The sequence below is a fragment of the Trachypithecus francoisi genome, unplaced genomic scaffold, assembly GCF_009764315.1.
Source record: "Trachypithecus francoisi isolate TF-2019V2 unplaced genomic scaffold, Tfra_2.0 Lachesis_group17, whole genome shotgun sequence".
In the NCBI taxonomy this organism is placed as follows: domain Eukaryota; kingdom Metazoa; phylum Chordata; class Mammalia; order Primates; family Cercopithecidae; genus Trachypithecus; species Trachypithecus francoisi.
The window spans coordinates 56,855,130-56,879,437 of record NW_022681462.1 but is presented as its reverse complement, the minus strand read 5'-3'; the positions used below and the strand labels follow the sequence as shown (position 1 = coordinate 56,879,437).

Sequence of the window (24,308 nt, the reverse complement as noted above, 5' to 3'; positions counted from 1 at the left end):
ACCGTACATCCTAAAGACAAGGATGCCTGTGGGCAGAACGAAGTCCCACCGTCTCCAATTACATGAAGAATGTCAGGCCATTTTTGTATGCCAAAAAACTAGCCAATATTATTATTCTTGATTATATTACTTTTCATATATACAATCCCAAATCACACAGGTTGGAAGGTTTTACCATAGTTATATGATTCTAAGATCATGTTCAACATAAACCAGAAACTAAAATCAATATATGAAAAAACAAATGAATGAAAAAAGGTATTTTGGTGAGAGCCCTGCTTCATTTATTTTTCTATTCTAGAAGTCAAATATACAAAAATATTGTGCCCAAAACATCTTTGACCAAGCAGATGTACACATCAGAAGCTTGCACTATTAAAACAAATAAGCCTGGCTGTCTCTGCTTATAAGAAAAAACAACTTTAGAAAAGCAGAACAGGAAAGTCTACTTATTGAAATTCGTATCAAATTAAATCCTCAGTCCCTAAGAAATTTAGTATTTTCTTATTTGCCACAAACTATGTAACTTAGAAATTAAAACAATAAATTGATTACTACAAGGAAAAATCGCATTACTTTCAAGGGAGAGTAGTTCATTCTTTCATTTGATTTTGCACCTAATATATGTCATAAGACATTCTAAAATTACCAACTGTGATTCAACACATGTAAATTCTGAGTCTAAATTCTCTTGTTCTGCAACGAGTAATCAAGATTTATAAAATATTCACTCTGAAAGATTTATCTCACTTAGGTAAACCTCGAGACCAATCCAGAAATACATTGCCAAGCTTCCATCAAATAATTCAAAAGAAAACCCAGGAATCTTGATGATATACTTGAAGTCATTAAATATGAAAGATAAGTTAGACATTATTTAGTCCAATGTCATCATTTATTAGATGAACAGTGTGAGGGCCAAACAGACAAAACTGTGGTCACATAACTAACTGAGGAAAAGTCAGAATATAATCCTTGCCCTCTTGATACCAGTCTCAGGTTCTTCCTAATTTCTAGACATTGCCATAAAATGAGCTTCTAATTCATTACCAAAAACTAAATGCATCTTAAATTTGAGCATATTTCTGCAAAAGAAAATAGGACATGTTCCAAAACTCTAGTACGATGATTTTCCAATCCTATTGTGCAATTGATTTGCATCTGTTAAAATAACCAAAGGTGCTGGGAACCAAACAGGCCATTCTGTGTCTGGCTGGACTGACTACTTCTATATATAAAATGAGACACACGGTCGGGAGCGGTGGCTCAAGCCTGTAATCCCAGCACTTTGGGAGGCCGAGACGGGCGGATCACGAGGTCAGGAGATGGAGACCATCCTGGCTAACACGGTGAAACCCCGTCTCTACTAAAAAATACAAAAATCTAGCCGGGCGAGGTGGCGGGCGCCTGTAGTCCCAGCTACTCAGGAGGCTGAGGCAGGAGAATGGCATAAAACACGGGAGGCGGAGCTTGCAATGAGCTGAGATCCGGCCACTGCACTCCAGCCTGGGCGACAAAGTGAGACTCTGTCTCAATAACAACAACAACAAAAATGAGACACACAGGGAAAGGAATGAACAAATGATCCTGGCATTCACTCGGTGTGCAACATTTCAATTTCTGGGCCTAAGTCAGATTCAAGTCCCCACAATCTAATCTATAAGAACTAGATGCTAGTATTTTTTAACCTGAAGAAAATCATTAACACAATGAAAATTAAAAGTAGCTTCATGAATATGGACTTTATAAAGATTCTCTGAAAGAAATTTGAAATTTTCTGGGTACCAATTAATGATTACTTAATAAATAAGTAAATTATAATAATACAATTATATTCAAGGAGATATACAAGTATTTTGTATTTATAAAGTCCTCATTTATGAAATGGATATGAAGTAAATAAATGTAACTATGAAATCATCTTATTAGCAACTTGGTCAAGGCAATATATTCTGAGAAATTGATCTATTTAACTAAACCCAAAGAATAGCCAATTGCTTCTTTCTCCCTAGAATCAGACTGGGGTGGTCTCTAACTCTAACAATTTATAATTTAATTTATCCAAATATTGTGGTCATCTTGTAAACTGTTCTAAATTACAGAACGCAATTTTTTAAATATATACAGATGATAGCATCTTGGAAGGCAACAGCAGAGGAAAGGAGAATTTTCACAGGAAGAGGAAAGAGTTGGTACAAGTGAAATTGCTTTAACAAAATAATGATCTCGAAAAGTCCTACTTGAACTGTGGTTTGAAGGACAGTATCATCAGCATCACTTAGAGCTTGTGAGAAATTTAGAATTTCAAGGCTCCCTCCACCCCAGCTTACTGGTGCAAATTCTGTATTGTAACCTGATCCCCAAGGTGATTCTAGTGTACATTAAAGTGTTAGAGTCTTGTTGTTATGAACAGATTCTTACAGTGCTGCAATTTAGAATATCTTTTAAGAATTATAAAGACAGGCCGGGCGCGGTGGCTCAAGCCTGTAATCCCAGCACTTTGGGAGGCCGAGACGGGCGGGTCACGAGGTCAGGAGATCGAGACCATCCTGGCTAACACAGTGAAACCCCGTCTCTACTAAAAAATACAAAAAAAAAAAAAACAAAAAAAAAAAACTAGCCAGGCGAGGTGGCGGGCGCCTGTAGTCCCAGCTACGCGGGAGGCTGAGGCAGGAGAATGGCGTAAAACCGGGAGGCGGAGCTTGCAGTGAGCTGAGATCCGGCCACTGCACTCCAGCCTGGGCGACAGAGCGAGACTCTGTCTCCAAAAAAAAAAAAAAAGAAAAGAATTATAAAGACAACTTTGTGTCTCTTGTATCTGAAATAAGTATTAAAGCAAAATATATATTGATATCATGGCACTGTTCTTAAGGAATAAACATCTAGATGAATTATTTTGCATCTTTTCATTGGAAATAAAAAGCCTGGCAGCGGTGGGGAAAGAATCAGAGAGCTCTGACCAGTGTGTACATGTATCAAATATCTATTTAATATGCACCCCAGCAGAGAGCCCAGGCTTTAAATCATTGGAAGTAATCTCTGAATTTTTATTCTCAACATGTTTCACCTTTAGGCAATATTACAATAAAATTCTCTATGGGTTTGTAAACTTAGTGCTACTCTTCTGGAGAAATATAAAGGGTGTATAACTCCTGGTATAGTCTAACAAGTCATCATTATTAGTGAATATAATTAAGAAGGTTCATGCAACTGCATTTATGGTTCTCCCTAGAAATGTCTTTGTTCATACACTGTTGCAACTGAAAACTATCATGTATTCTGGATGTAAACTGATTCAATGAAAACAAATGGGACTGGGCTGTCACATTTTCAATTACTGTAGTTAAATGAACTTGTAACATTTTAAAGTTAGTAACACTTAGAAATGCAGGAAATACATATTGCTAACTCAAAGTCTCCTATGTTTTTAAAAAAGAATGGCAGTTTTTTAAAAGAAAGAGAAAATCTAAAATTATCTTGATATCCCCAGAACATTAAATAGAGGAGAGAGTAATAAATATGTGATAAGTGTAATGAGGAATCACGCTGGATGGGAAGAAATGTACTTTTGTAACTCCATCCATTCCTCTGCTTCATAGAAGGCTTAACCAAGGTTTTTTGGTTTATTTTATTTTATTTTATTTTATTTTTTTCAGATAGAATGCTAACTTGTTACTAAAATAAAGCAAAGAAGTAGGTCAGTATACACCAAAATCAGTATAGAATAGGAACACTTGAATTGTTGAATACCACTCTTCACACTAGGAGCACAAGAGAAGGAACACTGAAAACCTATGGCATATATTTGATTTCAACACAGAAAAAGCATGAATCCAAAGGTAATACATGGCAAATCCCCTAACACTAAAATTATCATTGAGAAGGAGGTTAATATTCACTCAGGTATTGTTCGCTTTACGATTATATATTATATGACCATTTGGAGGCACTATTCTAGATATCAGAAATACAACAGTAAATAAAGTTTTCAGGGTCCCCACTCTCATCAAACCAGTGATGGAGAGATAACCATAAGTGAATCAAGTATAAGTGAGTTATATGTGAAACTGAGCAAGCAAAAGAGTGCAATGAGGGTGTGCAATAACTAGAGCAGGGAAGTTGATTTAGATCATTGGGAAAGCTTTATGAGACAATGACAATTAAATTGAGACCTTAATGCTGAGGAACTACTTGTGGGAAGATCTGGACAAAGAATAGAAAGAATAGAAAAAAATCCAGTGAGCATCGAGCACAGTGACACTGGGGCAATGTGGGAATACAATGAAACCAGAGCTGTGGGATGGGCCTACATCATGTAAGTCCTTCTAAATTTTGGTCAAACTCTTTGATTTTATTCCATGCACAATGGGAAGCTACTAGAGTTTTATAGTTAGGGGAATGACATGGTTTGATTTACATCTCAAAAATATAACTCTGGCTGTTGTGTGGAAAATAAACTCTGGGTAGGCATGGAAGTGAAAGCAGTGAGTCCAACATTTATGAAGTTATAGAACATAGGAGTATGGGCTATGAAGTCATGTACATACCTGGGTTCAAATACCACTCACATTGTGAGCACATGGGTAAATAATCACCTTAGTGTCTTAGTTTTCTTGTGAGTAAATGAAGACAATAATACTAGGATATATTTTATAGGGTACTTGTAACAATATATGCATAATAAGTTTTTTAAAGACTATCAATCCATGTGATATAAACAATATAAATATTTATGTATATATATTATATATTGTGGGATATAAATAATATATATATATTATATTTCTTCATCTACTGCTTTTAAACATTAAGTTACTTATTTTCCTCATCTCTTAATATCTTGGGCAGAGTCATTGAATTTGTGGTCACTTTTTGTTTTTAAAAGTTTGGGCTAACTTATAAGTTAATAATGTCATCATTTTGAGTTGAAGTGGAGGAGGAAGACATAGTATGTCTCTAGGTACCTTACCATCACCCCTGCTTCAAGACCTGGCCCTTCCAGTTTATTGGGATGGAGCTGATGAGGGGAAGAGAAAAGAACAGTGATTATTCATGTAGTCCTCTTTCTGTGGGCTGTACCTGCTTCTCTGGTTCACCCTTACTGACCTCTGCTGCCTTCATGCAGTAAACTCACTAGTGCTCCAAGTGACTTCCCAACAGCAGTCAACAACATGAGAAAGAGAAATTCGTCTGTTTCATCTCCCAGCTCTAACCTTCACACAACACCCCATAGCATCTGGCTGCTATAATCCCCTGGTCCAGCTAGTGGCCTTCTTGTGAGTAATACTGGCTAGGTGGCTCAAGCCAAAGCCTCAAAGGGATATCTCCTTTACCGATGCCTGTGGGCATTCTGGTTGTACCAAATATTGATAGTGCAGATTAAATTCTTCTTCTTTTTTTTTTTTTTTTTTTTTTTTGAGACGCAGTCTCACTCTGTCGTCCAGGCTGCAGTGCAGTGGCGTGATCTTGGCTCAATGCAACCTCCATCTCCCGGATTCACGCCATTCTCCTGCCTCAGCCTCCTGAGTAGCTGGGATTACAGGCACCCGCCACCATGCCCAGCTATTTTTCTTTTTTGTTTTTTTGTATTTTCAGTAGAGACGGGGTTTCACCATGTTAGCCAGGTTGGTCTCGATCTCCTGAACTTGTGATCTGCCTGCCTAGGCCTCCCAAAGTGCTGGGCTTACAGGAGTGAGCCGCTGTGGCCGGCCAGGTTAAATTCTTCTTGTCCCCTCTTTCTACCCTGCCAGTCCTCTTCTTCCCTCCTCAGAAAGGCATAGGGCAGGCCAGCAAGTTTGCTGCATACAATGTCATGCATTGGGAATGCAGAACACCAGCTTTCATTTTTTTTCCCAGCATACACAGGCTCTACATGTGATTCTATAATAATCCATTCCCTCAGTTACTTTGGGTAAAAAAAGGAAACCTCTTCACTAACAATATGTTTTACAGAGCCTATGCCTTAAAGACTCTGTGCTTACCTATCCCTCACTGCTTAGGTAGATAAAGGAGGTGGAAGTGGGGAGTTAGAAGTAGTTTAAGGGTCAGTCTTTCTGTCCTCTAGTAAATGCTGAGGAAGGTAACTGGCCAGTTTAGGGAGGTTCCATTTACAATGAAGGCTACTTAAATTCTTTCCTTTCAGAAGGTTCTAATCAAAATTTCCATTCAACATATGGTGGACAATTAGTTAATGTTAGATGTTATGATCATTATTTTTAAAGTAACCACTACATTTAAAACCACTACCAAGCAGTTTTAAAAAATCAGCTTTTTATCAAATATCATGATGCCCAACACCCTAATTCTAGGAGCAATTGGTTAATTAAGGTTCATGACATAAGAACAAGATGGAAGTATGGTAAATTAAAAAAAAAAAGAAAAAAATACACGTTTCTATTGATGGTTTATTCTTTTAAACAAGTTTGTAGCTGAGTGACTTGCAAAATAATTTTATAAAATATTTGCTATTTATTATTTTATTTGCTCAGGGAAATGAATCAGGCTAAGAATTATGAGAGTGTAACACTGGTTTCTTCTTGGACACTTTTCAGCTCTGCCCTTGACCACCCTACTTAGCCTTACTGGGCCTCATTTTCCTTCCTGGCAAAGTGACACAGGCAGACTGTGATCTCCAGTGTTTCTTTCAATTCTAAAACTCTATGGTTCTATAACATTGTTGATTTATTGAGCCACTGTTTCACTGATTCATTCAATAAACATTTATTGAAGCCCAATTCTGTGCCAAACTCAATTGCCCTCCTGCTGTCAAAATCAGGCAACATGCTAGAGTTAAAATGTCTTTAAAGATTTCTGATGGCTGCTGCTTTTAAAAGGAACTACCCATAGTAACCCCTACCTCTTTGTGCTTCTAGGGCTAGCTCTCCTATTATTCTGTGAAGACTTACAAACTCATAAAGACAAAGGAATATGGAAAGTCCTTGTATTCACACCCTACTAGATGTAAATTTCCTATTCCTAATCACCTTTCTTCCACAACCCAGGAAAAAACACCTTCAATGGATTTGCCAGAGTGTTACAGATTGTGTTTGATTATTTGTCCCCAAATTTAAAATACTTCTTCATATAATTGCAAATATATGCATAGAAAAATAAAATATTTTAAAAGAAAGCTAATATTATATACTATAAGTCTTAATTTGAAATTAGACATATTTAGCCAATAAAAGTATAGAAGGATCAATCAATACTCACTAGTGTTTTTCTATGGGCTCTATGGATATAGCCTATAATTTGAAATTAGGAGTCCTAGGTTCAGTTCCTCACTTTATGGTTGGTGCTACATGTCCAAGAGCAGGAAATGTAGCTGAGTCTGACTTTCCTTCAATATAATGAACACAGATATTCTGTTATGGTGCATTTTCAGATTTTTAAAAAAATTAAGATCTTTAATATAAAGATAGGAAAGTATTCTTATTAATTATATACTGGGTCTTCCATAACTTCCCTTACACCATCTATCATAGCTGTATTGAAAACAACATTAATCAACGTTCTCTAGCTCAATATTTTTCATCCGAGATTCCCTATCTGATTTGAGTACTGTTTTCTCAATTATCTTAAGGGTATATAAAACCAACATCATTCTAAATGCGTAGGAGAGAAGTTATTTCATTAAATAAGATGGATTCCTTAGGGTTTTATTCCTATCCCAAGTTCAACAGAGTTACAGCTTAAGTGAAAACACACAGAATTTATGAGAAAGACTTGAGGTAACTCACAGAATAGAAGGAATTGCTAAACCACCAATTCTTGGAGTGGAAGATACTCTGGAATTCACAGTTCCTGGTCTCCTCCAGGCTTGCACCACTCATATAATTCAGCTCCAGTGAACTCGAAGTCATTCTTTTCAGGTTCTGAATTCCCCAAATCAGAAAACTTGGATAGCTCTACTTGTGTTAGAAGCCAATTGCCAGATCAGTCTTTGTGGTTGGAATAGGGAGGAGGGGACAAGATTACAAAGCAGGGACATGCTGGGGAATGGCTGTGAGGGAACAGCCTGATCATTCATTAACACCTGGCATGGTTCATAAGTTAGTATTTAGATCTAATATTTTTAAAAAATTCTTTCTTAGGATGATGAAATTATTACCATCTCTTTTTTAGTTTTACCTTTGACATAAATTTAGATCTTAGGGCCCAAGGTAAATAATGAATTGCAGCTGAATTGTGATAAGCTTTATTTAAATTGTGCATCTTTATCAGAGATCTAAGCAAAACACAGAATTATAAACTTTATAGTTGGAAGAGGGAGATCCGTAATATTTATGAGCTTTTCTCTGGTGCACAGGTGAAGTTGGGATGAAAAGCTGGGTCTCTAGATCAATTGATGCAAAACAGAGATGATCATCAGAATCACCTGGAAAACTTTCTACAAGAGTATAATTCCAGGAACCCTATCCATTTCTGCTTTAACAATATTGGGGTGGATCTCTTGCTAACATATTGTTATTTTTTAGTTTCTAGTTAGTTCCAATGACCAGTTTATCTTACAATTCAGTGTTTTGGAGTTTTTGCTTTTTATTTTTGTTAAAGTAATGGGCCTTCTGTCACCTTATTTTCCATGGAAAGAACTCATATCCCAACAAATAGCACAAAATATACAATAAAATAGACAAATTATAAGAGAAGCAATCAAAAAGCAGAGCACATTCTCACTAGATCGGAAGCAATTTCATTGGTTAGAGAACATTCTGGCCAACCTGAACAATACCACCTCTTGAATATGTAGTTATAATTCAAAATACATCCATTCACTTCTCAGAGTGAGTGTTCTCTCGTCTCATGGACAGGACACATTCCACATTCACAGGCTGTAATTGCTTTTGTTGTTGTTGTTTTCTTTTCTACTTGTGGGTAAACCAAATACCGTATTAAAACAAATTATTTTTCCTTTTAAAGATCATTTTCCTTGACAGTATATGGCAAGAATATATTGATATATTTTATACCTCATGCTTGAAATAAGCTGCCTCCTCCTCCATTCCCCATTCTATATGCCTTCCCTACCAACAATTCACAAAACTATACAAGTTAAAGAGGTCTTCCATTCAAGAGCCTTCAAAAATTTCTTCCCAGTTACCCGGACACATATACAATACCTAAGCTTTCTACCCTCAGTACACTCTTCTACTTTTGATAGGAATAGAAATTATTCTAAATTTATTTTATAATCCACCAATGGTTCACCATCCAAACTTTGGAAAACACAAATGTTATTCAACCTTTACATTTTATATATTAAAAAAATGAAGGTCCAGAGAATTTAATAGATTTGGCAAAGACTACTCAGCTTATGAATGGAATGCCTTGGACTAGAATTTGGCTTTACGACCCTAAATCCTGTGTTCTTTCTATCATACTTTTATGCATTTATTATTTCTCTCTCTCTGTCTCTCTCTTTCTTTTTTTTTTTTTTTTTTTTTTTTTTGAGACAGATTCTTGCTCTGTCACCCAGGCTGGAGTGCAGTGGCACGATCTCAGCTCACTACAACCTCCACCTCCCGGGTTCAATCGATTCTTCTGCCTCAGCCTCCCAAGTAGCTGTGATTACAGGCTCCCAAATTGCTGAGATTATAGGCCTGAGCCACCATGCCCAGACACGTTTCTGCATTTCTAATGCTATTTTGGATAGGTTTAAACGAACATCTTCACAGTTTCAGGATGGAAATATTCATTCTGTAAAATACATGACAGTCTATTTTTTCATCATGACATTCCATTCTAATTTGATCCCTATCCTAGATACCTATTTTTATAACTCCTAGAGAAAATATATAAAATTATACCGTTAAAACGTTCATATCATCAAACAATATTACCATTATTTTTCTCAGTTACAATATCAAAGTGAAGTAATCATCCCAACTACCTCACCATATCTGCACTAATTATGTTAGCCTCTCAACATCAAATTTTGTTTTTTGCAGTTTCTTTATATATATATTATTATAATAAAAGTATTTGACTCAAATGTTCAAATATTCCTACTTAAAAACAGATAATGAATTTTATTTTGATAGTATTGCCCACAATAGGAATAGACTCTATATCATTTTGTAATAAATATTAAATTAAATACACATCACAATCTTGACAAGAATTATTAGCAAATTCTAATACTTACCAGTCATATCAGGCTAAGGTGATGTGATAAAATGTCTAGTATTCATAAGGATTGTCAAATTAACATCAAAACAATATCAACTAAAGAGCATTAAAAAATAGTAATGCCTTGGCCCCAGACACCACCTCAATATTCTCTTTTAATTGTCACCATATGACTTGGGTACTGGGATTTTCAGAAGCTTCTCAGGTGATTCTAATATGTGGAAATGGTAAAAACCCAGAGTTTAGAGTAGGCATTCAATGTGTAATATCTATGGCTCTATAACGGTATAAACTTAGTGTAATAATATCACAAAACTTTACGGTTCTTTAAGCTAAAATTATACTTCAGATATCACCTATGTATAATATTATCTTAAATTTGCATATTGCTTGTGTAACTTATCAGGAAACTGGCGTATTTTCTCTTATAAAGGAGAAACACTTAAACGCATTTCCTCCTCCCCTTTCTCAATTAATATATGCTTAGATGTTACATTATCAGACTGACCTTTGTAAGCATCTGATTTTAACTCTCAAGTTTTCTTTGTAAGGGCCAATATTTATGTAAAACCACACAAATGAATACTCAATCCCACAAGAATAAATAACTTGTGGGATAATATGCTGATATTACATACTGCCTTTACAAAGAAAATATCATCTGAGAGTAATACAGGATTGTATCTTGCAACTGACTTAGACAATCACATTCACCCAAATACAGAGAAATCCCTAATTAGCTAAATTCAATTGTTTTCCATTTTTTCTAAATTTAAAATTGTAGCCAATCTCTAAAACTCACTGTACAAATATATATGCTTTAAGTATTTCTGGTGAAACCTTATGTAACCATTCAAAGAAGGCAACTGTCGATACTATATTCTAAAGAGAAGGTCACAGAAGAAAGTCCTGGGATAAAATAAGCAGATAAAGAAATAAAGACAAAGAACAAGAGCTAGTCCTGAAACAGTTTATGAGAAGAGTAGACACCCCATCCATCAGTAGATTTTCCTGGATAGGCTCATCTTTCTTTAACAAGTTGACACATCTGCAAACTGCAGGCTGAAATTTTAAGTGTCTAAGCTGCTTTTCCTTCTTCTATTAGAAAATGCACACAAAAATGATTTTTGCTTCCCTTACTGCTGTGCCTTAATAAACAATTGGCCCAAGGTTTTAACCAAGCCAAATGTTGATTTAAAAGCCTCCTCACAAAAGCCTTTAATACATTTTTGCTTGTGTTTTCTTTACATGTATTTCAATTTGATGGCAAATAATTGCTTCCCCACCTCCCTCATTTGCTGCTGCATGTTGGACTAATTAAAAAGCAGGCTCTTTGGAAGCTGGAACGAGAGAAAATGGAAGAGTGGGCAGGTGGGTCAAGATTGAATGTCCCTGGCTCTGGCAATACATAGGATTCTCTTCAGTGAAACATTCTCCATCTAGCTGAGATTCAAGGAAGGCACAGAAGAAGCCCTTCAGCCTTTCCTACCTCAGGTCAGAGTTCTTTTTATATTTGTCATACAATCCAGAGACATGAGAATTCTGTACAAAATGGAAAGTTTTATTCTTCCCAGCAATTCCACTGCATTCTGTGACCAGCCTTAAGGTGCTGTGGGCAGCCTTAGCAGATTTGAGGCATTTCTTAGGGCAAAGCGGTTTTGAGATTTTCTTGGCAACTGGGAAGAATAATTTAACTTCTCTTGGAATAAGATCATATTCAGCAGAAAAGATCTGCTGTGCTCAAGGTCATAAATCTTGGCTCTGTGAATATTCAGTTATTCAGCAAAATAGCCACTCGAAGTCTTCAAAACACCTTTGGACACTGCTGCAGGTGATGCCTGTAGAGAACTCCCTGACAGCCACTCGGTTCTTGCATCTGCATTTACCCTTCTTGATGCTGTCCGTTCAGCTCTCTGAAAAAACACATTATCTTACACTAATGCACATGTATGAAATCCCACAGATTTCGCTGAATTAACATATGTATATAGATATACAATTGACAGAATACAGTCTCAAGGGAAAACATATATTTTTAGTTTTGTATTTCACTTGAAAATTGTAAGGACTACTTTATAATGTATTGTTTGCAAAATAAGGCATGGAGCCCTGAAAAATTAATACATTCACTAATCAAAGAAACATATATTAAAGACCTACTATGCATGAGGCACCATTGCTTTGAAGAAGACAAAGCTGAATTATACAGGGATCCAGTTTACAAGATATTTACAGTGCAAAGGGGGATACAAGACATATAAAAGGCCATGGAACTTAAAAAGAAGAAAAAAAATTTCTGAAGTATTGAGATACATTTCATTACAAGGCAAATCTTAGATAACATCTTGAAAGAGGACAGGTTTAAAATTTAGCAGATTTGAGGAAAAGCTCTTCCAGAGTATGATATAAAAATGAGTGAAGGTTTTGAGGTGAGAAATAAAATTAATGAAATTTGACTAGATCTAAGGTGACATCATGAAGAATAATGGCAAATGAAGTTAATAAGTTTGTTTCAGGCCAGCTTGTAAAAGGCCGTGAAAAAAGAAAAAGGAATTCCTTATATATTTTTATTAGAATATCCATCTTAAAGTGAACGGTGAATTATTCATTGGCATGAATTTAGGGACAGTTGCACGTCATCTTTTTCTGTTATTAGTATTACTGTTTTGAACAATGCAATCTACCAAAATTGAAGGTAATAGCTTCAATGTAAAAATATGCAGAGTTAAGCATTTGGAAAGCACTATTCAAGTTTAGTATATAGGAGAAAATAGGGATAGAAATGATCTATCACTAGACATTTTCATTCTTCTGCCCTATCAAATAGACCAATATGAATGGAGGAAAAGCCTTATTGTAAAAAGGATTTGTTTTACACTACCCCGGACCTTCTTGTAAAAAGGGTTTGTTTTACACTACCTGTCAAAGAGGATATTGGTCCACTCAAGGATATAAAACGAAGTTATATTCTATTTAACTGTGAGATATATTCCAATACATTGCATTAAACATGATCTTAAAATATTATAAAGAGGCCTCAGATTGTTTAAAAATACTATATTGAATATATGAGAAATAAAAGTTCAAGATACTCTATAAAGTATATCCTATGTGAATGCCAATTTTTCTTTACAGAATAAATTTAACTACAAATGCATAGAGTGCCTAAATATCTTTTTATTTTGATTTTGTTCCTTTTGTTGTGTTTAAGAGCCCAGACTCCAGAATCACAGGAGACAAACTGCCACTCGATCACATACTAGCACTGTTTGTGTGGGCAGGCTATATAAACATTCTAATCCTTTATTTTCTCCTTAATGAAATGTGAAAAAGTAATGTTTACTCAGAGGTTAGTGAGTTGACACATAAAATTATTAGCATGGAGCCTGGCCTCAGATACCATTCACTTCTGTATACAATTTTTATGTGTTGGTTCTTTAAACCTATAAATCAGTTCCATCAGACTTTTTACTTCATGGCAAGCTGCTTTTATTTCTAATTAAGAAAACATTCCTGACTCCAAAATTTAAAAGACTTTTTCTTCTAATATTTCTATAATATTGTAATGCATTTAGTGTTTATCCATAAGAATGATATAATATTGGAATCTAATTTTACTTTTCCACATATATAATCAATTCTTTCAATACTATTAAGTATCACATCCTTTATGTAATTATTAAATATCATATATAACAGGTAAATGACTCTGTATGTACTTATATTGATTTCTAGACTCCATTTTCTCTAAACATCCTTTGTCTGTTTCCGTGTCAGAACTAGACTGTTTTAATTACAGCTGTTTTGTATGTAGGACCTTTTGGTATCATGCTGGTAACTTCCCTAAACTGTTACTTTTCTCAAAACATTTAGCCTTTTATAAACATTTAGCTTGTATATCAATTTTAGTTTGTCAAGTCCCTAACCTCCTCCCCAAATTGAGACTGTGAATTAAATTGCCCTAAATCTATAATTTATTTTAAAGTTTGAATCATCCTATTCAGAGGCACAAAGTCATTTTTTTACTTATTTTGGTCCTGTTTTGTACCCTTCCCTAAAGTGTTATTATTTTCTTTATGTAAGTCTTACATAAAGCCCGTATTTTTTAACATTCAGGTAAGATTTTTATATTCCTAGGATCTTCATGAGAAAAAAAAAAAAAACCTTAATGATTTAAACAGCTATATTAACTTCATATACGTAATTATTTAAGAGAAACTCTAGTCAATAACTTTTGCCTTCCCACTCTAGACTTCTACGCTGATTATGTTAGGTAATTGAATTGGAAAGAAAAATATTTATTCTTTTTTTTTTTTTTGTATTTTTTAGTAGAGATGGGGTTTCACCGAGTTAGCCAGGATGGTCTCAATTTCCTGACCTCGTGATCCGCCCATCTCGGCCTCCTAAAGTGCTGGGATTACAGGCTTGAGCCACCGCACTCGGCTGAAAAATATTTATTCTTTATATTATTTTTTCTGATCTGAAAAAGATAGCTTTTATCTACCAGAGTATATTCATACTAATAGCCATCAAGCTATACTACTTTCAAATTATATTTATGGCAATAAATGATTCCTATAAATTTTAGAGATGACTATCAAAAGCAAAATAAATAAATAAATAAATAAAACTGGGAACAAACAAGCAACCCCTCGATGGTTCATCTCTATGACCCTACAGTCAGAAACTAAAGATTAATACATCCTGATGGATGGCTATGGAATGAAATAAAAATTCCCTATTACCAGTTCACTAGAAGACTTTTTTTCCTCCAGGCTTGATCTCTTTACTTAGTTTATCCTCCAGGTTAAAAGAAAATTATTCACTATTACTCACCAATAACTCAGTAAATAAAAATTTTGCAAATGCAGCCACTTCAATATGTCAGGGAGTATCTACAGGTATATATATAAACATTTATATATAAATTTTACATATGCATATAAAATAAAAATATATATATGATATATATATAAGAATATAAACATTCAGGTAAGATCTTAACATTCTGCTAAGATACTTATATTTTTTAATATTTTTATATATATTACATATATAATAATATATAAATAAAAGAAATATATTTATATTTCTTTTTCAAATGCACGATACATATATACATATATACACACACACACACACACATATTTCTTTTTCAAAAGCATGGCTACATAAATTTCTTCATTTTGATGTTCTGCTTCTCCTCAGTTTGATCTTGTATATCACAGTGCATTTATAAAATCTGGCAAGCCATCTGAAGAATTTCAAACTTTCTGAACACAAAATGTTTATTTCCACCAGACAAGAGTCACTCCAGTCACTAAACAAATTGACCAATTTCAGAGTATTTCCTGCTTCTACCTGTTACTGGTGCAGCATCTGGCTGGAACAGAGTGTTACTGGATGCAGAAAAGTTCAGGATTGCTTGATTGACTGATTTTGATGTTGAAAATAACATAAAATTCATATATATTCAAAATGTGATTCAAAATAGATATCCAAAGACATAAGTGTTTTTCTATAAGTTGCGTTAAAAGTTTCGCTAAATCTTCATGTCTAAGAAAAAATAAATAATACAAGAATGTATAAAAATAAGAGGGCTACCTCTGGAATTAATAGCACCTGCATCTGTCTACCTCTTTACCTAGCTTCATTTGTCTTTCTGTATACACTCATCATCACATAAACCATAACATATTTATTCCTATATCTCCCATGAAAATGTGAGCTCCATGAGGGCAGGGACTTTTGTTGTTATGGTAGTTGTCATGGTGATTGTTTACCATCGCATCCCAGGGACTGGGAGAGTGCCTGTCATGTACTAAGCATTCAATAGATATCTGTTGAATTAATTATTCATAATTACTTAATTCATAATTTTAACATGAGTATAAGAATTGAGATCTGACCAAATAAGCTTTTGCAAAATATAAATGAAATTTTATATTATTATTATCTACTACTCTTTTAAACTTTAGTGTGCTTAAAAGCAAAAATCCAACTTGATTATAGAGCTCAAAGAATGCTATTGCCTGAATGTAAGATCAAGAATAGCTTTTCTTTACATGATTCCCAGTCTCAGGAGAGAAAGCAGATACTAAATCACACATTAAACAAATCATCCAATTACATTTGTTTAAAGTGCTACCTAGGAAGGAAACTGAAATGTGCCTTGAGAACAGATACTCAGTTGGCATGCTGGAAAGACTTCCCTAGAAAGGGAAGGTTTTGTTTCTAGGACTTGAAGAATAAGAGCTAAATCAGGTGGAAGAGGCAGGGAACATTCCAGGCCAAAGATATAGAGAGAGGTTGAGTCCAGGAAGAGCTTGACAAATTCTAGAAACTGTGAGACTGGCAACATACTATTAGGTTGGTTCAAAAGTAATTGCAGTTTTTGCCATTACTTTTGCACCAACCTAATAGAAAAGAATCAGTACAAAACAAAAGGCTGCTATCCTGGTGTCAGATTTTCTTCTCACAGTGAAGCCAGCTGGAGTCCTTAGAATTTTCCTCAACTTTTCTCCATCCAGCAGCACTCTGTTCCAGCCAGATGCTGCATCAGTAACAAGTGGAAGCAGAAAATACTCTGAAATTGGTCAATTTGTTTAGTGACTGGGGTGACTCTTGTCTGGTGGAAAAAGACATGTATTCATCATGTCTTGAAATCATGTATTCAGAAAGTTTAAAATTCTTTAGATGGCTTTCCAAATTTTATAAATGCACTGCGATATGCAAGATCAAACTGAGGAAAACCAGCTCTTTGGCTACAGATCTGAGATCTTTCTATGGGAGGACAAAAAGGAGCTAAATCACATCAATATATTTTCCACACTAGTGACATGAACTAGGTTCAATTATTCAACTATGGAAAAGTCCCCTTATTATGATTTCTCAAATGCTGTAATTGTTCCTGCCCCTGTACTTTTATGTTCTCTCTCTCTCTCTCTTTTTTTTTTTTTTTTTTTTTTTCTCTGATCTGTTCCACTAGGCACATATTTCTAGAATCAGCTCAAGTTCCATCATGCTTCTCTGTTTGGACTATTCTTCCTTTGAACTCCTCCAATATTTTATGCCCATTACTATATAATTCCTCCCTTCATTGCATCTGAGTCCCTTGAGGAGACAGGGAGGAATGGGGCAGGAGGCAGGGAGGAAGAAAGACAGAATATGCCTGTGAATACAGAGTATTTTCCCATAGAGAACATTTCTAATGAAGATGTAAAAGATCCATTCAAAGCTCAAGCATTATATTGTTTGAGAGGGCAATTTTTTTTTTTTTTTTCAATTTAGGTGGTGTGTTTTATGGTTTCTTCTATGGAATATCTATGCAATAGGAGATCCTCTTGAATACCCACAAAACAAATTGTATCTCTCAAACACATCTCAGTTTTAGACTTTTTTGTTGTTTAGGTCATTCTCTGGAGAGTGTTCTGAAGAAGAAAAAGCAGAAACTTATAGATTGTAGGCCCAGGGAAAATATAAATTATTTTATAGCCACTGTTTTTTGTTTTTTTTTTTTTTGACATGGAGTCTCGCTCTGTCACCCGGGCTGGAGTGCAGTGGCCGGATCTCAGCTCACTGCAAGCTCCGCCTCCCAGGTTTACGCCATTCTCCTGCCTCAGCCTCCCCAACAGCTGGGACTACAGGCGCCCGCCCCCTCGCCCGGCTAGTTTTTTGTATTTTTTAGTAGAGACGGAGTTTCACCGTGTTAGCCAGGATGGCCTCGATCTCCCGACCTCGTGATCCGCCTGTCTCGGCCTCCAAAGCGCTGGGATTAAAGGCTTGAGCCACCGCGCCACGCCTTATAGCCACTTTTGAGGGCCAATTTTTTTTTTTTTTTTTTTTTTTGGCTTAGGTACTCAGGAGACAGATATAAGGCATAAAATCTTTAACATTGCTAAAACCAATTCAGAAAAATCCCTTAACCTTCCAACAGTAAAGCAGATAGAGAACATGAAAACAATCCATGGAACTGAAAATCAGTGATCAATATGTCTATGAAAAATGTTACTATTTTATAAGACATTCAAAGAACCACACAGGAAAACAAAATAGAAATAGCTTACAACATTCGACATTGCTTGTGTATAATCACACAAGCACTTGGTACCCTAACTAGTGGAAATTCAAAGTAGCACATATTATGGGAAATATAAATTGGCAACTCATATAAACACTCAAAGAAAAGCTTTACCCTTGTCCTCATAATTCCGCTTCCAAGAAATACAGCTAAGGAAGAAATTCAGGGACAAGACCAACAATTTGTATACTAGGATGTTTATTACAGCCTTAAAATTCAGGAAAGTTTGTAAATAATTAAAATATTACACTATTTGAAAACAATTTATGATACAACATTAGAATGGAAAATTTGTAGTCAGTAAAAATCATCTTTTCACATTCTAATGACAGAAGAAGAAAAATACTCCTTACATTAAGCTAAGCAAAATAAATGTAGGGCATATACATTATAGTATAAATTGTACTGTACATGTATGTATATACATACATACACACACAGATATAAACACATTTCTAACAGGAAACAGATCAAAATGATACCATGTATTTATTTCCTTTAAACCTTTGTGTACCTTCCCAATTTTCTATAATGAACATTTTTATGACCAAGAAAAAGTTAATAATATTAAATGATTAATTTAGACTCATTTCATTATATGCACAAATTATTTCACATAAATAGCTCCTTTTTACAATCAAGCCAAAGAAATGTCAAACCATATTGGGTTCTACAGAGACTCAATCGCCAACAATGACATAAGGCAAAACCTCCCACAGAGACCCTCTTCTCTTTCACATAACACTGTATTTTTTAACAATGTTTAACAGTTGGAAATACTGAGAAGTTACAAATGAGATCATTAGGAGAAAGTATTTTCCATCATGCTTTTGCCAGGGAAAATCCCTTATTAGTTCTATTTCTGAGTTATATTTTTACCAAGGCTGACACAATTTAAAGCAAAGTATATAAAATGTGTATTTGCAAGCATCTTCCTCTACCAAATGGAATGCACTTGAACTAGCACACTGATAAAGATCATTTATCATGGGCTTGTCTTCTACATGACCCTGTATTTAGAGGGTGTGAGAGACTATAAGACAAAAAGCGGTCAGGGCCTCAAAAGATGGCACGTGAGCCACTGCTTCAAAAACTATCAGGCATACCAGAAAAACATGATGATGTTTATGGTCTGATAGGCATCTTTGTGATCTGTAATTTATGTATCCTATCTCTGTGCAACCAACAGATTTAATGGGTCAGCAAGGTTCACGGAAACCCTAAATGGATTTGGGTTCGGTAAACACCCTGTCCTCACTTCTACCCCATTTTAACCCATCATGCTGAACTGAGAAGCCAAGGACTTGTTTAAACTGTCAAATCCAGTTTCCTCATAGAACTTTCGGCCCTTCTATTTGTAGGTCCATCTTTGCCTTTGGTTGCTGACATCACATTCCCAGGGACTGTTCTCTCTTATATAAACATATATCCATGTAAATCATTAAAATTCATGGCCTTTGGGTTTTTCCTTGTCAGCCAATCTGAATGCCCCCTTCCTCAGATCCTAATAGCTCTGGGCTGGGTTAGGTTTTCCCTGATTTGCCCAGCAGTGAATGTAGCTTAATTTAAAACCCACTCTGCCTGAGAGTTTCTATTTTTCCTTTATGAACCCATAGGACTGATGAACAAGAGTTAGAACTGTATTCAAATTTTGGATAGTTTGAATTATGTATTAGTTGGGAGGTTCCTCTTTCAAGGAAAATAATACACATTAGGTACAGGCTTATATATACACATACACGCGCGCACACACACACACAAAGAAACCACAAGTAATTACTGAACATGCCAGAGCTATTTTCTCTGAGATTTCTTTAGGCAGTTATCTATAGACATTGTCATAGAAATGCTTCCAGATTACAATGTGGCTTCCTCTCCTTGTGGAGAAAACTCTATAGCTCCCGAAACGTCACTAGGGGAGGTGCAAATGAAAAACTCTAGATTTTAAGGTGAGAGAATCAAACTTATTTCCATTTACAGAAATGTGTTCATTAGCTTACTGAGATTGATTGGTTTTGCTTCTTATTGCATGTTACATTCTTTTTGCTTGAGGTTGGGGGTCTGTTTCTGACAATGATTTTTGTGACTCTGAAGTCATGTAAAATGGAACTAGTAATACATACTGCATCACTTGATTGGTGAGAAGATTAAGTGAAATCGGAGTGAAATGGATGAATATATCATTGTCTGAAAATTGTTACACTAGAAGGCAACTCCTTAGAGCAAGGAAATTTTGTTGACCCACTAGCAGTCTTCCTGGCACACGATACAGAGTTCACCGATTAGGAGCTGATTTGCTTGAGGAATGTAAATGAATCATAGATGCTATCATTGCCCTTGTTCTGTCCCTAAATGAACAGAAATGAAGTAGCTGTGGTCATCTACATTCTCACTGTCTAATAACCACAAGTGGTCTAAATCCAGACTAAAATACAGTGGACTCTGGTTGTATTTATATTTATCCCCCAGCTGTTTCTGTCTCCCTATTTTACCAATTCCAATTCAAAATGCTTTTAGCCCTGAAGAATCTGAACTGCCTCCATTGTGCATTATCCTCTGGCTTTGCAGATGCCATAAATGTCTGTTCTGATAATAATGTACTGAGGGCATCATGCTTATTTAACCTCTGGTGAGGTAGTTAGGAAAGTGCTTCTGATACCAGGAAAGATCCTGAGCAGGAGGCCCATGCTTTGTGACACCAGACCTCTTCCTTGTTATTGTCTTTATATACACGATAAAACATGATTTCAGTCAGAGCAAGTGGTATATGAGTCCTGACATTGTGTGATAACACAGCACATTGTTTCTGTGGAGATGTCAACACAGTTCTGGAAGGATGATTCGCTTTCCGGTTTTTATGCTCTCTTCCCCTGAATGCTCATAAGAAGCTGCTCTGAAGTTTAAACATCGAATAAAAATGCTTCCAAACAATTAATGCGACAGCAAACACACCAATAAACCTATCGGCGGGAGCCTCGGTATTTTACCTCAGTCTTTAATATCAGGTTGCTTTTTTATTCCAGAGGTCAGAAAAACAAATGCTCTGTAAGCTCATTACGTGCATGCCTAAACAAGCAGAAAAGTAGGTGCTTTTCCAAATGCCAGACAATGAAATCTAGATTTTTCTCTTTGTATTTCACTGTAATTCGGGTGATAAAACACTTGCTAATACAAGCTATTAAAACAAACCAACAAACGAAAACCAGTCTCTCATAGCCTATTTTGAAAGTCCCTCCCCGTGTTCTTAACTGTTGACTTTTAAACTAAAAATGCCAGTCAAGAAGTACAAAGTTATCTTTAGCATTGTCTAGTTTAAAATGTTAATACAGTTAATATTTGAATATAAAAAAGTATAAAAATAAATAATAGACAACTTATTTTAGCTAACACTTTGGAATTAACTTTGAGTGTTAGAAAACTACACAATACAAACCTGTTTTTCAAGTTTCTGTTATCAAGTGAATTAATGGATTATAGTAACCTTTGTTACCTGGCACTCAGAATACTTCTTTTAAGCACAAGTTCTTTTAATAAGAAGCTAATTGATATCCATAATAATGACCCAAATACATTGTAAGGTCCTTGAAATTAGGTTCTGGAAAAAATAAGCAAGTCTGAGCAGTTTTATTGATAGGCTTATTTTATTTTTTTCTGTAATTCTTTAAAAATGATTGATCTACATGTCTTACATGTATAAGGTAATTCTCTCCTGTATAGAATACCCTCTGGCCATCCTGAAAAATTAACTCTTGAGCTTTATGAAATTTTCTAAAGAAAAATTATCTCTATAAAGAATGTTAGACTGGGCATGGTGGCTCACACCTGTAATCCCAGCACTTTGGGAGGCCGAGGTAAGAGGATCAGAGGATCACTTAAGCTCAGGAGCTCAAGACCAGCCTGGGAAACATAGTGAGACTTCATCTCTACTAAAAATAAAATAAAATAAAACAAAACAAAACAAAACAAAACAAAACAAAACAAGGTTGGTGGGTGCATGCCTGTAGTCACAGCTACACTGGGAGGCTGAGGCAGGAGGGAGGATTGCTCGAGCAGAGGAGATGGAGGCTGCAGTGAGCTGTAAACATGCACTACACTCCAGCCTGAATTGACAGAGTAAAACTCTATCGCAAAAAGAAAGAAAGAAAGAATGTTAACTTGCTGATACACATGCTCTCTTCCATTCTTTTTCTTCCCCTTACACCATCCCTTCTTTTTTCCATTACTCACAATGATGGGATTAGTACAGCTTGTACTGGGGCTTTGGAACTATAATAAACAAGGAACAATTTTCTGGTCCTAATTAACTCCTGCTAAAATAAGCACTGCATAACAATAGTCTACCCAGAGTTACACTGAAAAAAACCACAACAAACCTAACACTATGAATAATGAACCCTATTTAAATGAGCAGGTTATTGTAGGGTCTTAATGAGCTGCTCTGTGGCCAGAGGGCACATACTGCATCCCAGAGTAATGGAGCATTTTCCTGCAGACACTTGCAGGCTGGGCTAGCAGCCGAAAGGCTTCCCTGGTAAAACCAGAGAGAGGTAGCGTCAATGGTTTGTTACCTTTCCATTTTACTTTTTCACCCGTCTTTTCTGCAACTGACATCAGCCATTCCGATCCTTTTTTGAAATGCTGTCTTCCTTCTTTGACCTCCAGGCTTCTATATTCAAGCATCCTCCCACTTTGTATCTTTTCTGAAGTATACTTTACAAACCATAAAATTCACTTGAATTGAGTATACAATTCAATGAGTTTTGGTAAATTTCCAATGTTATGCAACGATCCTTGCAATGTAATTTTACAACATTTTCATTGCAACAAAAAGAAACTCTGTGTCCATTTGTAGTCATTCCCTCTTCCTACCCCCAGGCCAACCTAAGCAACCACTAATCTTTTTGTCTGTATAGGTTTGCCTTTTTTGGACAATTAATAGGGAATCACATAATGGGTGGACTTTTAGCATAATGTTTCTGAGGCTCCATGTAGTATATAGCATGTGGAACACAATACTATTCCATTGTATAGATATACTACATTTTGCTTGCTCACTCATCAGTTGATGCACACTTGTATTATTTCTACTTCTTGTTATTAAGAATAATGCTGCTATGCTGTGAACATCTGTGAACAAAGTTTTGTATAGACACATGTTTTCATTTCTCTTGGGTAGGTACTGATGAGTGGAAGTGCTGAGTCATATGATAAATCTATGCTCAACAGTTTGAGAAACTGCCAAAAGCTTTTCCAGAGTCTTGCATTACTAGCAGCAATGTATGAAGGTTCCATTTACCCATATATTAACTAATACTGGTTATTGTCGATGTTTTTCATTATAGCCTTCCTAGCTGGTGTGAAGAGCTATCTTGTGGTTTTAACCATTTCCCTATTGGCTAATGCTGTTGAGCCTCTGTCATCTGTGTCTGACTGTTGTTTCTGTTGTCTTTTGTTTCTATTCCTCTTTTTAGTATTCCTTGATATTTGTAATATCAAGGAATATACCTATATACCTATTTCCTGATCCACATGGATCATGTTGACTCCCACTCATATGTAATTAACTGTCATATCTTAATGAATGCTGCTCATGGCTCATTCTCAAACTATTTATCTCCAAAGTTACTGATACCATATGTTAAAAGAAAAACTTTAGACAAACCAAATCTAGCAGAGTTTATTTGAGCAAAGAAATGATTTATGACTACGGCAGCAGTCTGGACCAAAAATGGTTCAGAATATTCCACCCTACCACATGTGCAGGCTATATTTATGCCCACAGAAAAGGAAGTGACATACAAAAACAACCTGATTGGCTGCAGTCAATGTTTGCCTTATACAGTCGTATTTGGCAGCTTTCAGTCTCTTATTGGCTGGAGGTTTAGCTGCTGTGATTGGTTGAGACGCAGTTACTTTTCACAAGAGTATATACTTCTAGATTAGGTTACAGTCTGTTTATACACCAAGTTAGGTTACAATTCACTATGTCTAGAGAAACTTTTAGGCAACTCTTAAATTATATATGGAGGCAGTTTTGGCCAAACTTAATTCAATTTCATACATATTTCTACTAGGAAAAGAGGCAGGAAAATTGAATTTT

At 35.5% G+C, this 24,308-nt stretch overlaps 1 protein-coding gene and 1 long non-coding RNA gene across 17 annotated transcripts in view; one reads left to right on the top strand and one right to left on the bottom strand.

Moving 5' to 3' along the window:
- Positions 1 to 24,308, bottom strand: part of NRXN1 (neurexin 1) — a 1,146,744-nt gene that overhangs the window by 728,087 nt on the left and 394,349 nt on the right. The window lies entirely within an intron of this gene.
- Positions 1 to 24,308, top strand: part of LOC117062321 — a 92,189-nt gene that overhangs the window by 6,366 nt on the left and 61,515 nt on the right. Inside the window, exon 3 of one of the 2 annotated variants that reach the window (XR_004428304.1) lies at positions 2,128 to 2,501. The exons of the other annotated variant lie outside the window; for it this stretch is intronic. This is a non-coding gene — a long non-coding RNA (uncharacterized LOC117062321). Of the gene's footprint in view, positions 1 to 2,127; positions 2,502 to 24,308 lie in introns of those variants that run through there. 2 annotated transcript variants of the gene reach the window in all.